Genomic DNA, 14,917 nt, shown 5'->3' with positions numbered 1-14,917 from the left:
TGACATTAAAGCAGTTATTGATAAATATTTCGCCAACATGGAATGCTTTAAATATGAAACTTGATATGGCTAGACAAATGCAATGATTTGTTCCAGGTATTAAATTCTTGCTACGAAAATTTCAAACCTATATAGATCCCTTTTATATAGATGACCATATAGAAGACTTTTAATATTGATTTTCTTTCGAAATACCTTTTTCAAGTTCCAAAGAATCTATTCCAACCTCAATATGAACGGTAACCAAAATGACAATAACCCGTCGAGAGCCTCCAGCAATTAACTTGATGGCGAGCGATTTACTGCCGTTCAAAAATCGTTTTTGATTATCGCGCTGGACTGTATCGTCCCACTATCGGAGTCAGGGCTGAACAGTGAACTCTTTTATGGTCCATTAAAGTGTCTCAGTAAATTACTGTATGACGGCCGTCGGTTAAAGTGCAAATACAGCTTTACAGATATGGGTAGCAATGTCTTGCCTTAGTGTCCTTACGTTCGCAGTTTGTGCAAGACAATGCAAAAACAGCAGTGAACAAGTATCTCAATTATTTGATCATGCTAAATGGCCCAAGTTGAGAAGTTATAGAACTTAAACAAACGAGATCTAGCAGTTGACTTTTTAGAACCTGTTACAATTGTAAAGTTTAATCGGTAATTGTAACTGCCGAGAGAAAAGACCTTTCAAATTTGTAACATTTTGAATTAAAAAGTGCCAACGAAACAACTCAACGTTACAAGGAAGGTACTCTATCTAGACTAGAAGCGGACCTTATCTGTTGGTCCACGACAAATTTTACCAGTTTGTTAGAAAGTTTGCCTTGTTTGTGCAGTTGGCAAACTATGTTTTTTAGCAACTTTAACCGCGTAAACGCAAAAGACTTTCGAACACTATTTCTATTTTAGTATGTTAATCCCTCTTTGATAAAGCCTTTTGAGCACAAAAGCAAGTGCCGTAAGTAGTTCATGACAATGTAGCTTTAAATTAAAATTCAGGCCAACAATGACATAGCTTGCAGTGGTATTTATTCTGCTTGCTGCTTCTTGGTCACATACGGCTACAAGTTTGCATAACTATAAGTTTACGATTTTTGTTGTTACGTTTTCGGCAAATTAATTAAGTGATTGTCTGTTTCTAAACCGAATGAGCAAAGTTTACCGAAAGTGTTATTGTTCCATTACAGTAAAAGATAAAGCAATAAAATTTAGCAAATTTGTAAGGTAATTTGGAACCAACCAGGTAAGTTACCCTAGTTGTGCTGCCTCACACTAGGATTATGTTAAAAAACTATATTCAGCCTAAATTGTCCCAACATACTAACATTTTCAGATTAATATTATACCCGTTAGTAAGTGCTGTTTAATGATGACTAGCGCTTATAGTTGCCTCAATAAATGCTTTCGATCTATTTTAGCTATAGCCTACTGGTTAAACCAGTGGCACCTCTTTTTCATTTAAACGAACACGAAAATTATTTTCCTAGTAAGATTTTTTCCAAAGTGCGACTAACAAACAAGAAAAATTCGAATTCCGTTTTATAAACGGCGAATGGGCATATCATCGTTTTTATATACCCCTTGCGAGATTGATATATAAAATGACGAATTATATATTTTTCATCTGAAATATTTCTATGTTGTTTTTAATACAATAGGCTTCGTGGGTTTGGCAACACCACATTTACGAATGCGCCGAATACACCAGATACAAGGTCAACAATTCGGTTGCGTGCAAGGGGGTCTCTTAAACAAATTACAAACAGGTTAATATTTATATAGATTTTAAAGATGTGTGTTTATGATTGTATTTTAACATACGAGAGGCAGAGTTATTATAATTGGCGTCAATATTACTTATTTAAAGTTCATGCTTTAATATATTTTACATTTACTGCTCTTATTAAAATATTTGCAAAAGCCTTTGTACCCTACTGGAGTATGTTGTTAAAAAATAATTTGACCAAACTTACTTTTGTCTGTTAAATGCAATTATTTTAATGTTATACCATGCTGGTACATTAGTCGTGTACGATGACTACACATTAGAACAACCTGCCTTGACTTTTAAATTATCCCTGTAAAAGTCAATTAGGTAGTTCGACTATTAGGTTGTAAAATTTAGTCTAGGTGTATAGGGCTACTGTGTTGAAAAGAAGACATTTAATTAAAATATTAAAAACTGTTAGTAGCTTGCGGTATATAGCGTGGTAATTGTTATTCTCCTAGATACTTTCACCAGTCTCATGAAAACCGGCACCGCAATTGCAGACTATTTAGCCTAAATTTAGATTTATCGTACGACTCCAAAATGGCGAAGTTGTTTGGTTTGGTTTGCTTAAGTATTACCTTCTGTTTTTAAATAAGTTAGTGTCTATCCTGCAAATAGTTGAATATGCTTTGTCGTTATACAGCTGATGAAATGAGGTTAACTTTTAATTCGTTGCTAACTGGCGTCTTGTGCCAACGTTCAATTTCAACTTTAATCATATCCGTTTGGTTAACGGCTTCGCTTGTCTCACGTTCGTGACGAAAACATTTTTTTATCGATACATTATGTGTTTTACACATTTCAAGGATATATTTGTAGCCTAACGGCGACGTGTTGTATTTTAACATTTTCTATGTGTCCACACCTTAGCGCTGTGTGAACTCAGACTCTTTACAAAATGCGTTTTCTGCGAAATTACCTAGTTAATGCAATATTATATACTGTTTTGCAATATGGCCTTTGCATCGTAAGTAATAGTTATATAGTCACTTTTCAAAGTAATGAAAAAATATACATGCAAAGTATGCTATACTTTTTTGCGTTTCGTGAGAACTTGCAATTTTTGTTTGCGCTCATCGCAATGAACTTGGCGTCAGTTGCATAAACACACCATCAGTTATTTCGAGAACATTACTTTCATTTTACTTGAAGCGATGCTACGTTAACTTGTGGTGTCATTTACACGAAATTTTAGTTCCCCCTTGTTGTTTACGACGAACATTTGTAATACGTCATACTACCCTAAAAGTGGCATGATCGCTGCTAAGCAGGTAATTCTAAAGTTTACGCCTGTAGTTATTATGAGCCTTAAAGTTGATGATTGCACAATTTCAAGTGCGACGGGGAATGGGAAGACAAGTGTGACTTAACTGCTAAGGCCAAGCAAATCCAGGAACCGAAAATTGCAAGCAAACAGCTTGAGGAAAATGAATTAAACGAGCCTCAGCCGGGACGTGGATTCTTAATAGAAATGAAAACGTTTGACTTGCAACTAGCCGAGGTGAACAATGCTAAGGATGTGGCAGCTAATTAAGTCAGGATAATGATATAAAGTTACCATGGTTTGCCAATGAAAAGGAATCAGACAGCTATGCTTACTGAGATAAGTAAGGAATGAACGATTTGCTGCTAGTTTAGGCGAAAAGTAGTTTGTTGTGATAGAGCGCCTGACGCGTGTTTTCGATTAAATTTAAATTATAATCAGATACTTACGTGATTTACTATAACGCTTTGGAGCAGATATTGTTAAATGAATGACCCCAAAGAGAAGGTTTATTGCTCGAAATTCCTTGCTGAGGAACATCAGTTCGATAAAAGCCCTTCACAATTTATAGTGCGCTTAACAAATTACTTGCAAAAAGAGTTAATATACCCAGTTTCAAAATGGTGTCCTAAAGAAACTTTCAGTTTATTTGCGCGAGCGGTCGCATGAAATAGGTGGACGCGCAAGCAACGGTGGTGGATAAGTTCATCATTGTACACGGAAATAATATATCTGTTTCGGTTAGCGGGAATTTACCACAATCTGATCAATTCTGACTTAAAACTTGTGTATTAGACGAGGGGCAGTGCGAAGCAAGACGATTCCCGTAATTTAAATAAGTGCTTGACCAGTTAAACAAAGTGAAGGAGCGTGTCGGTCAACTTCAATAGGCGGCGAGTAACCGTTTGTGGCACTGCCAGAAAACTGCGCATACCGGTACTGTAAGTTTGACAGTCACCTCATTCATTCGAATTAAGGCTTTTTATATTTAAGAAACATTCAAAAAAGGTTTGGCAGCCACCTGTGTGTAAAAGACTGGTACCACGTGGTTGATACCTTAAGTGGTGGGCGCTGCAAAATTTGTGAACTTTTGTCGGATTATAGAACACAATGGTTTTGTTAAGCTGTTGGACTCTGGTATGATTAAAAGGAGATATATTTGTAGCCTAACGGCGACGTGTTGTATTTTAACATTTTCTATGTGTCCACACCTTAGCGCTGTGTGAACTCAGACTCTTTGCAAAATGCGTTTTCTGCGAAATTACCTAGTTAATGCAATATTATATACTGTTTTGCAATATGGCCATTGCATCGTAAGTAATAGTTATATCCACTTTTCAAAGTAATGAAAAAATATACATGCAATGTATGCTATACTTTTTTGCGTTTCGTGAGAACTTGCAATTTTTGTTTGCGCTCCTCGCAATGAACTTGGCGTCAGTTGCATAAACACACCATCAGTTATTTCGAGAACATTACTTTCATTTTACTTGAAGCGATGCTACGTTAACTTGTGGTGTCATATACAAGAAATTTTATTTCCCCCTTGTTGTTTACGACGAACATTTGTAATACGTCATACTACCCTAAAAGTGGCATGATCGCTGCTAAGCAGGTCATTCTAAAGTTTACGCCTGTAGTTATTATGAGCCTTGAAGTTGGTGATTGCATAGCAATACATTAAGTGTGACTTAACTGCTAAGGCCAAGCAAATCCAGGAACCGAAAATTGCAAGCAAACAGCTTGAGGAAAATGAATTAAACGAGCCTCAGCCGGGACGTGGATTCTTAATAGAAATGAAAACGTTTGACTTGCAACTAGCCGAGGTGAACAATGCTAAGGATGTGGCAGCTAATTAAGTCAGGATAATGATATAAAGTTACCATGGTTTGCCAATGAAAAGGAATCAGACAGCTATGCTTACTGAGATAAGTAAGGAATGAACGATTTGCTGCTAGTATGGGCGAAAAGTAGTTTGTTGATAGAGCGCCTGACGCGTGTTTTCGATTAAATTTAAATTATAATCAGATACTTACGTGATTTACTATAACGCTTTGGAGCAGATATTGTTAAATGAATGAACCCAAAGAGAAGGTTTATTGCTCAAAATTCCTTGCTGAGGAACATCAGTTCGATAAAAGCCCTTCACAATTTATAGTGCGCTTAACAAATTACTTGCAAAAAGAGTTAATATACCCAGTTTCAAAATGGTGTCCTAAAGAAACTTTCAGTTTATTTGCGCGAGCGGTCGCATGAAATAGGTGGACGCGCAAGCAACGGTGGTGGATAATTTCATCATTGTACACGGAAATAATATATCTGTTTCGGTTAGCGGGAATTTACCACAATCTGATCAATTCTGACTTAAAACTTGTGTATTAGACGAGGGGCAGTGCGAAGCAAGACGATTCCCGTAATTTAAATAAGTGCTTGACCAGTTAAACAAAGTGGAGGAGCGTGTCGGTCAACTTCAATAGGCGGCGAGTAACCGTTTGTGGCACTGCCAGAAAACTGCGCATACCGGTACTGTAAGTTTGACAGTCACCTCATTCATTCGAATTAAGGCTTTTTATATTTAAGAAACATTCAAAAAAGGTTTGGCAGCCACCTGTGTGTAAAAGACTGGTACCACGTGGTTGATACCTTAAGTGGTGGGCGCTGCAAAATTTGTGAACTTTTGTCGGATTATAGAACACAATGGTTTTGTTAAGCTGTTGGACTCTGGTATGATTAAAAGGACCAAGTTGTGTACAGTTGTTCTTTACATGGTTGACTCGAGCTGTTTCAAAACATCACATCTGCAAACCCTAAGAGAGACGAAGAAAGGTTTAAACGTGAAGATGTAACTAAGTTTGGAATAGACAGGGGGCTGCCGTATACAAAGATTAATATTTCAAAGTCAATGGTGACAGATAGATTGGAGCGCTATGGTTGTACCAAGCAGCGTGCAGCGGAAATTTATGGAGCTCGGTCACGATGCTCTGATCGGGGAAAACATAAACATTAAAATGACGACTGTAAAAATTTCCATTGGCCCGGCTCCAAGAATGGCGTCAAGCAGTTTCATAGAAACAGTGATTATAAACAATTTGCCAAATGTACCGATTGGAAATATGCCTCTGGTTGAAAACCCTTTAATCGCGTGGTTGTTGGTCTTATTGGCCTCATTCATATAGGAGCGAGAACGGTCACCATTTTTATACATAATCTGTCTTGCTGAGCAACTCGCTAACAGAAGTTTGTGTAATGAAAGTGACTACAACCGAATCGGTGGAAGACGCTTAAGTTGATTTTTACAGGCGCCTCGGAATACTAAATAAGATTTTAAGCGACTTAGTTTATATCATAAAGCATGATGGAAGTACAAGGGCGGTTGAAAACACGTAATTTGACAAACTCAGTGCTATCCTAAGTGTAGCGGGTAATGAAAAAAACTAATGGAACTCTGAAGACAATTCTTAGGTGCCTGTTCTGCGAAAAACCTACAAGGCTTTAAGAAGTGGTATCGCTACACAAATGCACTGTTATTCGCCTACCGCGAAGTGCTGCAAGAATTACAGGTTAGGTGATATTTAAATTTCTGTTTGTGAGGATGTCTTTTTTAAAGAGAGGTGGATAAACGCTTGAACGAACCCAATATTCGGAGCAGTTAAAAGTACGTATTTCATTGTGAAATTAAGTTCGCGCAAAAATTTGTTTGTTTAGTTTTAGTAAAAAAATATTGTTACTTTTATTAAGTACACTTTAGGCTGGAAATAATTTCTTGAAATGGGAAAAATACACTGTGAAAGCGAACAAGATTTGTGCGAAAAAAATAAATACACCCAGGTATAGTTAAAGTTATCAAAAACTATAGTTTAGAAAAAGTGGTCTCGTGCACCCCCTTGGATTCGCTCCTGATAATGAATAGAAGTTGAGCAAAGTGGTTTACTGTATGTATTGTCACTATCAACAAAATAGGACCAACACACATCACCTGTGAACAATACAGGAGATTGTTTTATTGCACACCTATCGCAAACAAATAAATATCAAGAAGCTTACGAAAATATAAAACTTTAAAACACTATATACGGATCTGTTCATAAGTTTAATGGTGAAAATAACGGCCCAAATAGACGTTAAAAGCGACATGCTTTATTTTCAAACGTTTCGCCAAATTCTCATGCCATCATCAGTGATATGAAGGCCACATCGGTTGCACCCGTTTATACACACTTTGGTCGCACCAAGGAATGATAAGAATGATAATAAAGTGCGAAACAAGCGTCGCAAAAAGATAGATAAAAAGGTGCGCAGCAAAAACGAGGAGCGAGGTGTAAGCCACCTGCGCGTGTGCGTCTGACGAAACAGGTGCAGATCAACTGCGACATACAATAGAATAACAAGCAAAGAAACAAAGACACAATAGTAGGACAGTACGTCACATCAAAAATACACAATAAGTTAATTAAGTATTGAACAAATACAGAGGAACCGACTTAGAATCAACGTTTAATTCCGGTTTATAGCGTTGAATAGAAATTGATTCCAATAACATTAGTCGATAGCGGTCCCTTGCTGTTCCAAGCATTTCCGGGTTATTAAAGTCGAAGATCGGTTGAGCAATCCCTGCATGTCTTTGCGCACAAACGCCTTCAAAAGCTTCTGTGTTTGGTGGAAAAGACGTACACGGACCTTTCCGTCTGTGGCTGGATAAAACTGAAGAGTTCTTTCTGTATGCGATGGTTGATGTCGCCAAGGTATGGCAGTCTGATACAACTAAATTTGGTACTGGAATCCAAATCTATAGACTTAGTTACATGGAGGTAGCGTCTGTTTAACACCGACCTAATACACCTGGATACGAACTTGGCCGGATACCCAAGTAGAAAGCCTTTGATGCGCATAAATTCCCTGTGCATGTTATTATAGTTACCCTCAATCATGTATGCTCTATTTAGCAGCGAACAGGCAAGGTCGACTTTGTGTTGAAATGGTACAAAACTGGCCCATTTCGCATAAAGGCCTGTACACGTCGGCTTTCGGTATGTGGTGGTGGAGAAGTGGCCGCCTGAGCGATCTATCAACACATCCAGAAAGGGAATCCTTAGTTCTTGTTCAACTTCATTTTTGAATTTGATGTTTCTGTGAATGTTGTTCATGTTATTAAAAATATGTCGATTGAGTTTGGGTCGGAAAAGGTTGCGAAAATATCGTCGACATAGCGGCAAAGTACTTTCGGTCGATGCTGTTCCGGTGTTGCGTTGAGAGCTTTGTCAACCACATGGTTCATGATGACGTTTGCAAATAACCGTTATTGAATTCAGAAAACGACTGTTGAACCGGGAGTTATCTACACACAAGAAGGAACAACGATCGTGTCAGCAGTTATACAACGAAAGCTTGCCTGAACTGCTCCAGGACATTGGTTTTCTTTCATCATTCTACGTAAGACGCTTCCTGCGTGAAAGTAGGCTCAGTGGCGAACAACGAGTCGAAAAACGCATGAATAAAAAACTTGAACGCATTGGCATACAATCCACAGGCAACGAACCGCATATAGTTTGCAATCTATCGGACACCACGCTCACTCAATATGATCTCAGCCTTCTTAACAAAGGTCTTGACTGTGCACACTTTCCAACCAAAATCAACATCAACTATACATCCAAGTCGAATTCGAACATCTATATCACGACCTACGTCAAGTCCTGTCGCACTTTCAATGTGTGCAACTAAAGCAAAAGTTAATGAACCTCTACAGTTGATATGTCTCAACCTTCTTTATTCAACGCAAAAAGCACACAGCTGCACTCTCACCAGAAGAGCTTAACAGTGTTCGGAATCTAGCGACCAACCAAAACATCATCATTACGAAACCCGATAAAGATAATGGCGTGGTTGTTCTAGGTCGCACGGCATATGTCAACAAAATGAATGACATTTTAAGTGATGGCAGCGAATTCGTTAATTGCAGTAAGGACGATAACGCAAGCAACCTGACAAAACTTCAAAATTGCCTGCGCTACCTTAAAACCAAAGGTGCCCTTACTGAAGATGACTATCTCCAAATGCGACCTACGGCGGCCAGAACACCTACACTCTATTGCTTGCCCAAGATCCGTAAAGAGAATGTACCACTTCGACCCATCCTTGACTCGGCGCAGCAAAATCAGACAATTTGCGCAAAAATTTGCGCACTTACATCATTCTCAAATTAAAACTAAAATCTCTTTACTTTTTTGTCACAACAGTTTGAGCATTTCGCATTGGCAGTGTTGTAATGACTTAAGTCAATGACTTGACTTAAGTGCACTTAAGTCACTGTTTTCAAACGACTTGACTTGACTTAAGTCATTTGGGAAAAATGACTTTACTTGACTTAAGTCTTTCGGACAAATGACTTGACTTGACTTAAGTCATTTGGACAAATGACTTGGGTTAAAATGAAGCGTTTTTTTTCAAGTATATTTTTTATAAAATTGAGCTATTTATCCAAATTTTAGCACATAAAATAAATTGCTTGCTATATGTTGCATTTTTTCTTATTTTTTAGTTCAGTTATTGCTCATAATCATAGAAATTAAAAAATTTTAATAGTTTAAAATTTTATTTTTTAACAAGGACATAACTTGAAGTTGACTTGCTCTAATTATGACTTGACTTGCGCAACTGATGACTTGGACTGGGACTTGACTTGTTATTTATTAAAAAACACTTGACTTGGACTTAAGTTGTTTTACAAATGACTTGACTGGGACTTAAGTCAATTTGAAATGACTTGTTTACAACACTGCGCATTGGCCATTTTTTCTTGATGTTTGTAGCTAAAAGCAAGTATCAAATCAAAACCGCATTGACGATTGTGACGTAATAAATTACCTTGTCTAATTGGTTTTCATTATCCATGTTGTGTATGTTTTTCTTATCTCGCGTAGAATTAAATGTCTACTCAGGAAAATCAAGCTTAAAGAAAAAAATGAGTTTAGAACAGTGCCGAACAAAGCAGTGGAGTGTTTGACGATATTCGGGATTATGAAACCGAAATGCATTTTTTGTGGACGTAAATTTTTAACACAATTGCAGTTTTTACATGACTTCTGTGCAGATACAGCTGTGGGGTCAATAAAGGCTCTCACAAATTGACAAAATCATCTTATCAAATTCAAATGAGCGAATAGTTCGTGATTCTTGATTGTGCGCTAAAGGCATCACGCATCCTATTTTTTTTTAATTGGACATTTTGTCAATTAAATCCAAATAATCGGTTCTTTTTTCGCGCGATAGCTTTGTTGCAGTATCCTTGAACATATTTAATTCGATTGCAGTTGCACATGCAAATTTATTAATTATGAATATGTGTTTCGTGACGTCATCTTTAAAATTTTTACGCCTCGGCACAGTACAAAAAAACATTGATCGGTCGCGGGCCCCTGCCAACGCAGCCTTATATATTCTTGCGCACTACAAAAATATTCTTGCGCACTACAAAAAATATTTGCGCAGTAGGAAATTTTCTTAGAGGGAACACTGCTCGGCAGGCAGCTTCAATTGATTGTGCTAAATGGCTTTCGCGTATTCTAGTATCAGTGCGCGAACATGTCTCCACAGTAAAAGATTCTTTTGAGTTTATTTCAAGGATCAAGTAAAGCCCATTCAACAATGTTGTAATGGTCACATTCGATGCAAACAGTATTTTTACCAACATACCTGTTAACTTCACCATTGAGCTACTTCGCCATATTCTGTGATGAAACCAAAATCATAAGTGGTTTGAACCGTCGTCGGTTAAAGAAGCTACTGCTTTGGACTGCCTCAACAACCATCTTTCAGTTCAACAATCAAATGTACAAACAGATTGATGGCGTAGCGATGGGTTCACCAATTGCTCCGTTATGTGCAGACGTCATCATGAACCATGTGGTTGACAAAGCTCTCAACGCAACACCGGAACAGCATCGACCGAAAGTACTTTGCCGCTATGTCGACGATATTTTCGCAACCTTTTCCGACCCAAACTCAATCGACATATTTTTAACAACATGAACAACATTCACAGAAATATTAAATTCAAAAATGAAGTTGAACAAGAACTAAGGATTCCCTTTCTGGATGTGTTGGTAGATCGCTCAGGCGGCCACTTCTCCACAACCGCATACCGAAAGCCGACGTGTACAGGCCTTTATGCAAAATGGGCCAGTTTTGTACCATTTCAACACAAAGTCGACCTTGCCTGTTCGCTGCTAAATAGAGCATACAGGATTGAGGGTAACTATAATAAAATGCACAGGGAATTTATGCGCATCAAAGGCTTTCTACTTGGGTATCCGGCCAAGTTCGTATCCAGGTGTATTAGGTCGGTGATAAACAGACGCTACCTCCATGTAACTAAGTCTATAGATTTGGATTCCAGCACCAAATTTAGTTGTATCAGACTGCCATACCTTGGCGACATCAACCATCGCATACAGAAAGAACTCTTCAGTTTTATCCTTAAAGTCACAGACGGGAAGGTCCGTGTACGTCTTTTCCACCGAACACAGAAGCTTTTGAAGGCGTTTGTGCGCAAAGACATGCAGGGATTGCTCAACCGATCTTCGGTTGTTTACAGACTGAAATGTTCGTGTGGAAAAACCTACATTGGGGAAACCAGGCGAAACCTTGGAACACGAGTTTATGAGCACCAACGAGGCGAAACGTCCGAGGTGTGTCAACACCTTCAGGCCAACAAAGACCATGTAGTGGACTTTAATGATCCGGAAGTGCTTGGAACAGCAAGGGACCGCTATCGACTAATGTTATTGGAATCAATTTCTATTCAACGCTATAAACCGGAATTAAACGTTGATTCTAAGTCGGTTCCTCTGTATTTGTTCAATACTTAATTAACTTATTGCATATTTTTTATGTGACATACTGTCCTACTATTGTGTCTTTTTTTCTTTGCTTATTATTGTATTGTATGTCGCAGTTGATCTGCACCTGTTTCGTCAGACGCACACGCGCAGGTGGCTTACAACTCGCTCCTCGTTTTTGCTGCGCACCGTTTTATCTATCTTTTTGCGACGCTTGTTTCGCACTTTTTTATCATTCTTATCATTCCTTGGTGCGACCAAAGTGTGTATAAACGGGTGCAACCGATGTGGCCTTCATATCACTGATAATGGCATGAGAATTTGGCGAAACGTTTGAAAATAAAGCATGTCGCTTTTAACGTCTATTTGGCCGTTATTTTCACCATTAAACTTATGAAACTTTAAATCCCAAAGAAACCACGATAACTCTTGGAACCCTTGAGAATTAGACTTCGCGATGCCGCGGCATGTCAGTTTGAAGCCAATGGTTTATGCTGGTCTGTTCAAACTACGTGATTTGTTGGGTTTTATCAGTTATTTTATTGTTTAAACCGCAATCTGAATAGCTTTGTGTTACAAACATAAACCCGCTTTTACATGTTTCATCTTATACCGACCCATCTCTTTTTTTTGGTTTACGCAACTATTTTCGTTGGACATTGTTTCTACACGTGTGTTTGTTTATCGGAAAGGCAATCAACGCTTCACGCGCGCGCACGAAAACCGGGCCACGTTTGTTGACGACCGGCAACCTGCAGCCATTTTCTGGCCAAGTTTCTGCCATCAAAGGCGCTGATTTGGCGCCGAAGAGCGTTGGCTGCAGGGCGAAGCGAACTTTAAACCGGCGACCCGTCTTATTGTTGTTGTTAGCGAGGATCAGTCCACAATTAAAGTCAAAAGTGCCGGTAGCTTAACTACAATGCAACTCTTGTGCTTTGTCTCTGCATTTTGCGTCTGCCGTGAGGATAAGAGTTTTATGTCGTGGGCGATAATCGCTTCGAACTTTGCAAGTCTCCAGAGACAGATTTTGCGAGGGAAAGCAAGACAGCAGGGGTTCGCCCTAGTATGTACCAACGAGAGGAGTCCAAGTCAATCTAGTTTGCGTGTAAATAATAGGTTTTTTAAAGGATTTTAGTTATACGAGCGGCGTTAGCATGCCTGGGCAAGTCAACTAGCGTGACAATAAGTTAGATGTGCCCTTGTTGAAATGTGAGTTAAAAGTATTACATGTCAAACGTATCAACTACTTTACAACGCTTGTGAAAACTTCCCAGGTTTGCTATTGTTGTACAGTAATTAATATTAAAGCGAAAGTACTATAGAACATAACAAATGGAATTGAAAATGTCAATATTTGTATTTAACGCTTGTGCTGTTTTTAATATTGGTAAGGTCCCCGGAAAAAAGTGTGAAACCTAAAACAAGGAAGTTATTTCTCAACATATTACAGAGACAAAAAAACGCTTTTATACGAAATTGCAATAGCACAATTTTACTCCTTACTTCTATGTCCCCACCGCTTATCCCGCCCAAATTGATTAGGCCGTAAGGCGGATGGTTGACGAAATGTTATCCATCGTGCTACTTTATCCACTTTTATAGGCAATATATGCCGACAACAACCGGTTTTGAAATGAGTTTGCACCTCAATTGAACTTTAACTGACAATGCATTGCTCAAAGCGAAATTGGCCTAAGGCTAAATGACCAGCACTTTTAGAATACGTCGAATGTCGAACAAGTATAATTTAAGGTAGAGCCACATGTGCACGTGGGCGTGTGTTTACTGCGTTAGTGTCTGTGACATTTCAGTAAAAGATGTGGTAAGGCCATCGAATTAAAACAGAGGCAACTTCTGTCGCCAAATTAACCAAGTCTAAAATCCCGATGTATCCCCTGGGCGGATCTTTCTATCCATTCACGTGGTTACAGACGCTGATTTAAGTAGCAGCTTATGCCGGCAATTTTTGTTTCAACGTTGTGCAATACTACGTATTAACAAATCTTTCCCTTCTGCGCTTTTGGCACGAAACCTGTCGAAATTCCGCCGTATCACGCGTGACTTTTCGAAGACAGGAAATGAAAGAAAAACGGCGCCCTACAAACGCAAGCTGCAGCAAATGACATATGCTTTATTCTGAAAAGCAATTTTCCACCTCACCTTTTGACTTTTCCTGTTCCTCGCGCAGCTAGCAAGATGCCGTGCTAAGCAGCAAAGTGCAAGAGTTTCGCTTCCGTGCGATGGACTCCAATCGTGGTTATTAATCATGTTTTGTCATGTTGAGCAATCCAATGTATGCAATTCATTGTTGATTTTTTTGCTAGTTCGTATGTATAACCAATCTGGGAATAACGGGCCAAAATATTACCTTAATATTTGCCAACGTTTATCAGTAGCACAAATATAACTAAATAATTTGAAAATTGGTCGACTTGCATATGGTGAGCATTGATCACTGAGCAATTCGTCTGTTATTTGAGATTAAAAGCATTGAAACACGCCGGGTGTTACACAGCGGACACGCTAATCTACAAACCAGTTAAAAATACAGTTGCTGCTATCGTATTGCCTTTTTTCCCATTTCGGCAGCAAATAAAACTTAAGTCTAAGCGCATTATTTTAACTAAGTTCATTTTAACCCACGTCGCAAGGAATAAGAGTACCCATTATCAACAAAAGTGAAAACAATTTACAAGTTTTTTTCTGGTTCGTGATACGCCCACGCGGTTTTTGGACGATCCTTTCTTAGTATGAAAGCCCTGAAGGCTGTAAAATACCCTATTGCCTTTTTTCTTTGTTGTAGTAGCGTTTTGGGGGACACGAGAAAAACGCCGAAAGTTTACTGTAAAATTGAAATTTTAAGGTCCGACACAACAATGATTGCTCGCTTAGCTCTACACCTGTTGTTTTCTAGACGAAGTTATTCAAACTGTATATACTGCACTTCAGCGCAGTTGTTCATTATACGAGACGAATATTGGGCGGTTGTTAAACTTGCAGCCAGGGTCAAGATACTTTACTTCTAAAATTATTTTTCTTTCTTTTACTAGT

At 38.5% G+C, this 14,917-nt stretch overlaps 2 pseudogenes; one reads left to right on the top strand and one right to left on the bottom strand.

The window, feature by feature from the left end:
* Positions 1-7,479: 7,479 nt before the first annotated feature.
* On the bottom strand, positions 7,480-8,316 carry LOC146133208 (uncharacterized; annotated as a pseudogene).
* A 2,588-nt stretch (positions 8,317-10,904) lies between these two features.
* LOC146133207 (uncharacterized) lies at positions 10,905-11,896 on the top strand (annotated as a pseudogene).
* Positions 11,897-14,917: the final 3,021 nt, after the last annotated feature.

The sequence above is a fragment of the Ascidiella aspersa genome, chromosome 9 (genome assembly GCF_963924565.1).
Source record: "Ascidiella aspersa chromosome 9, kaAscAspe10.2, whole genome shotgun sequence".
In the NCBI taxonomy this organism is placed as follows: Eukaryota; Metazoa; Chordata; class Ascidiacea; order Phlebobranchia; family Ascidiidae; genus Ascidiella; species Ascidiella aspersa.
The sequence above is the reverse complement of the archived record's forward strand: the minus strand, read 5'-3'. Positions and strand labels throughout refer to the sequence as shown.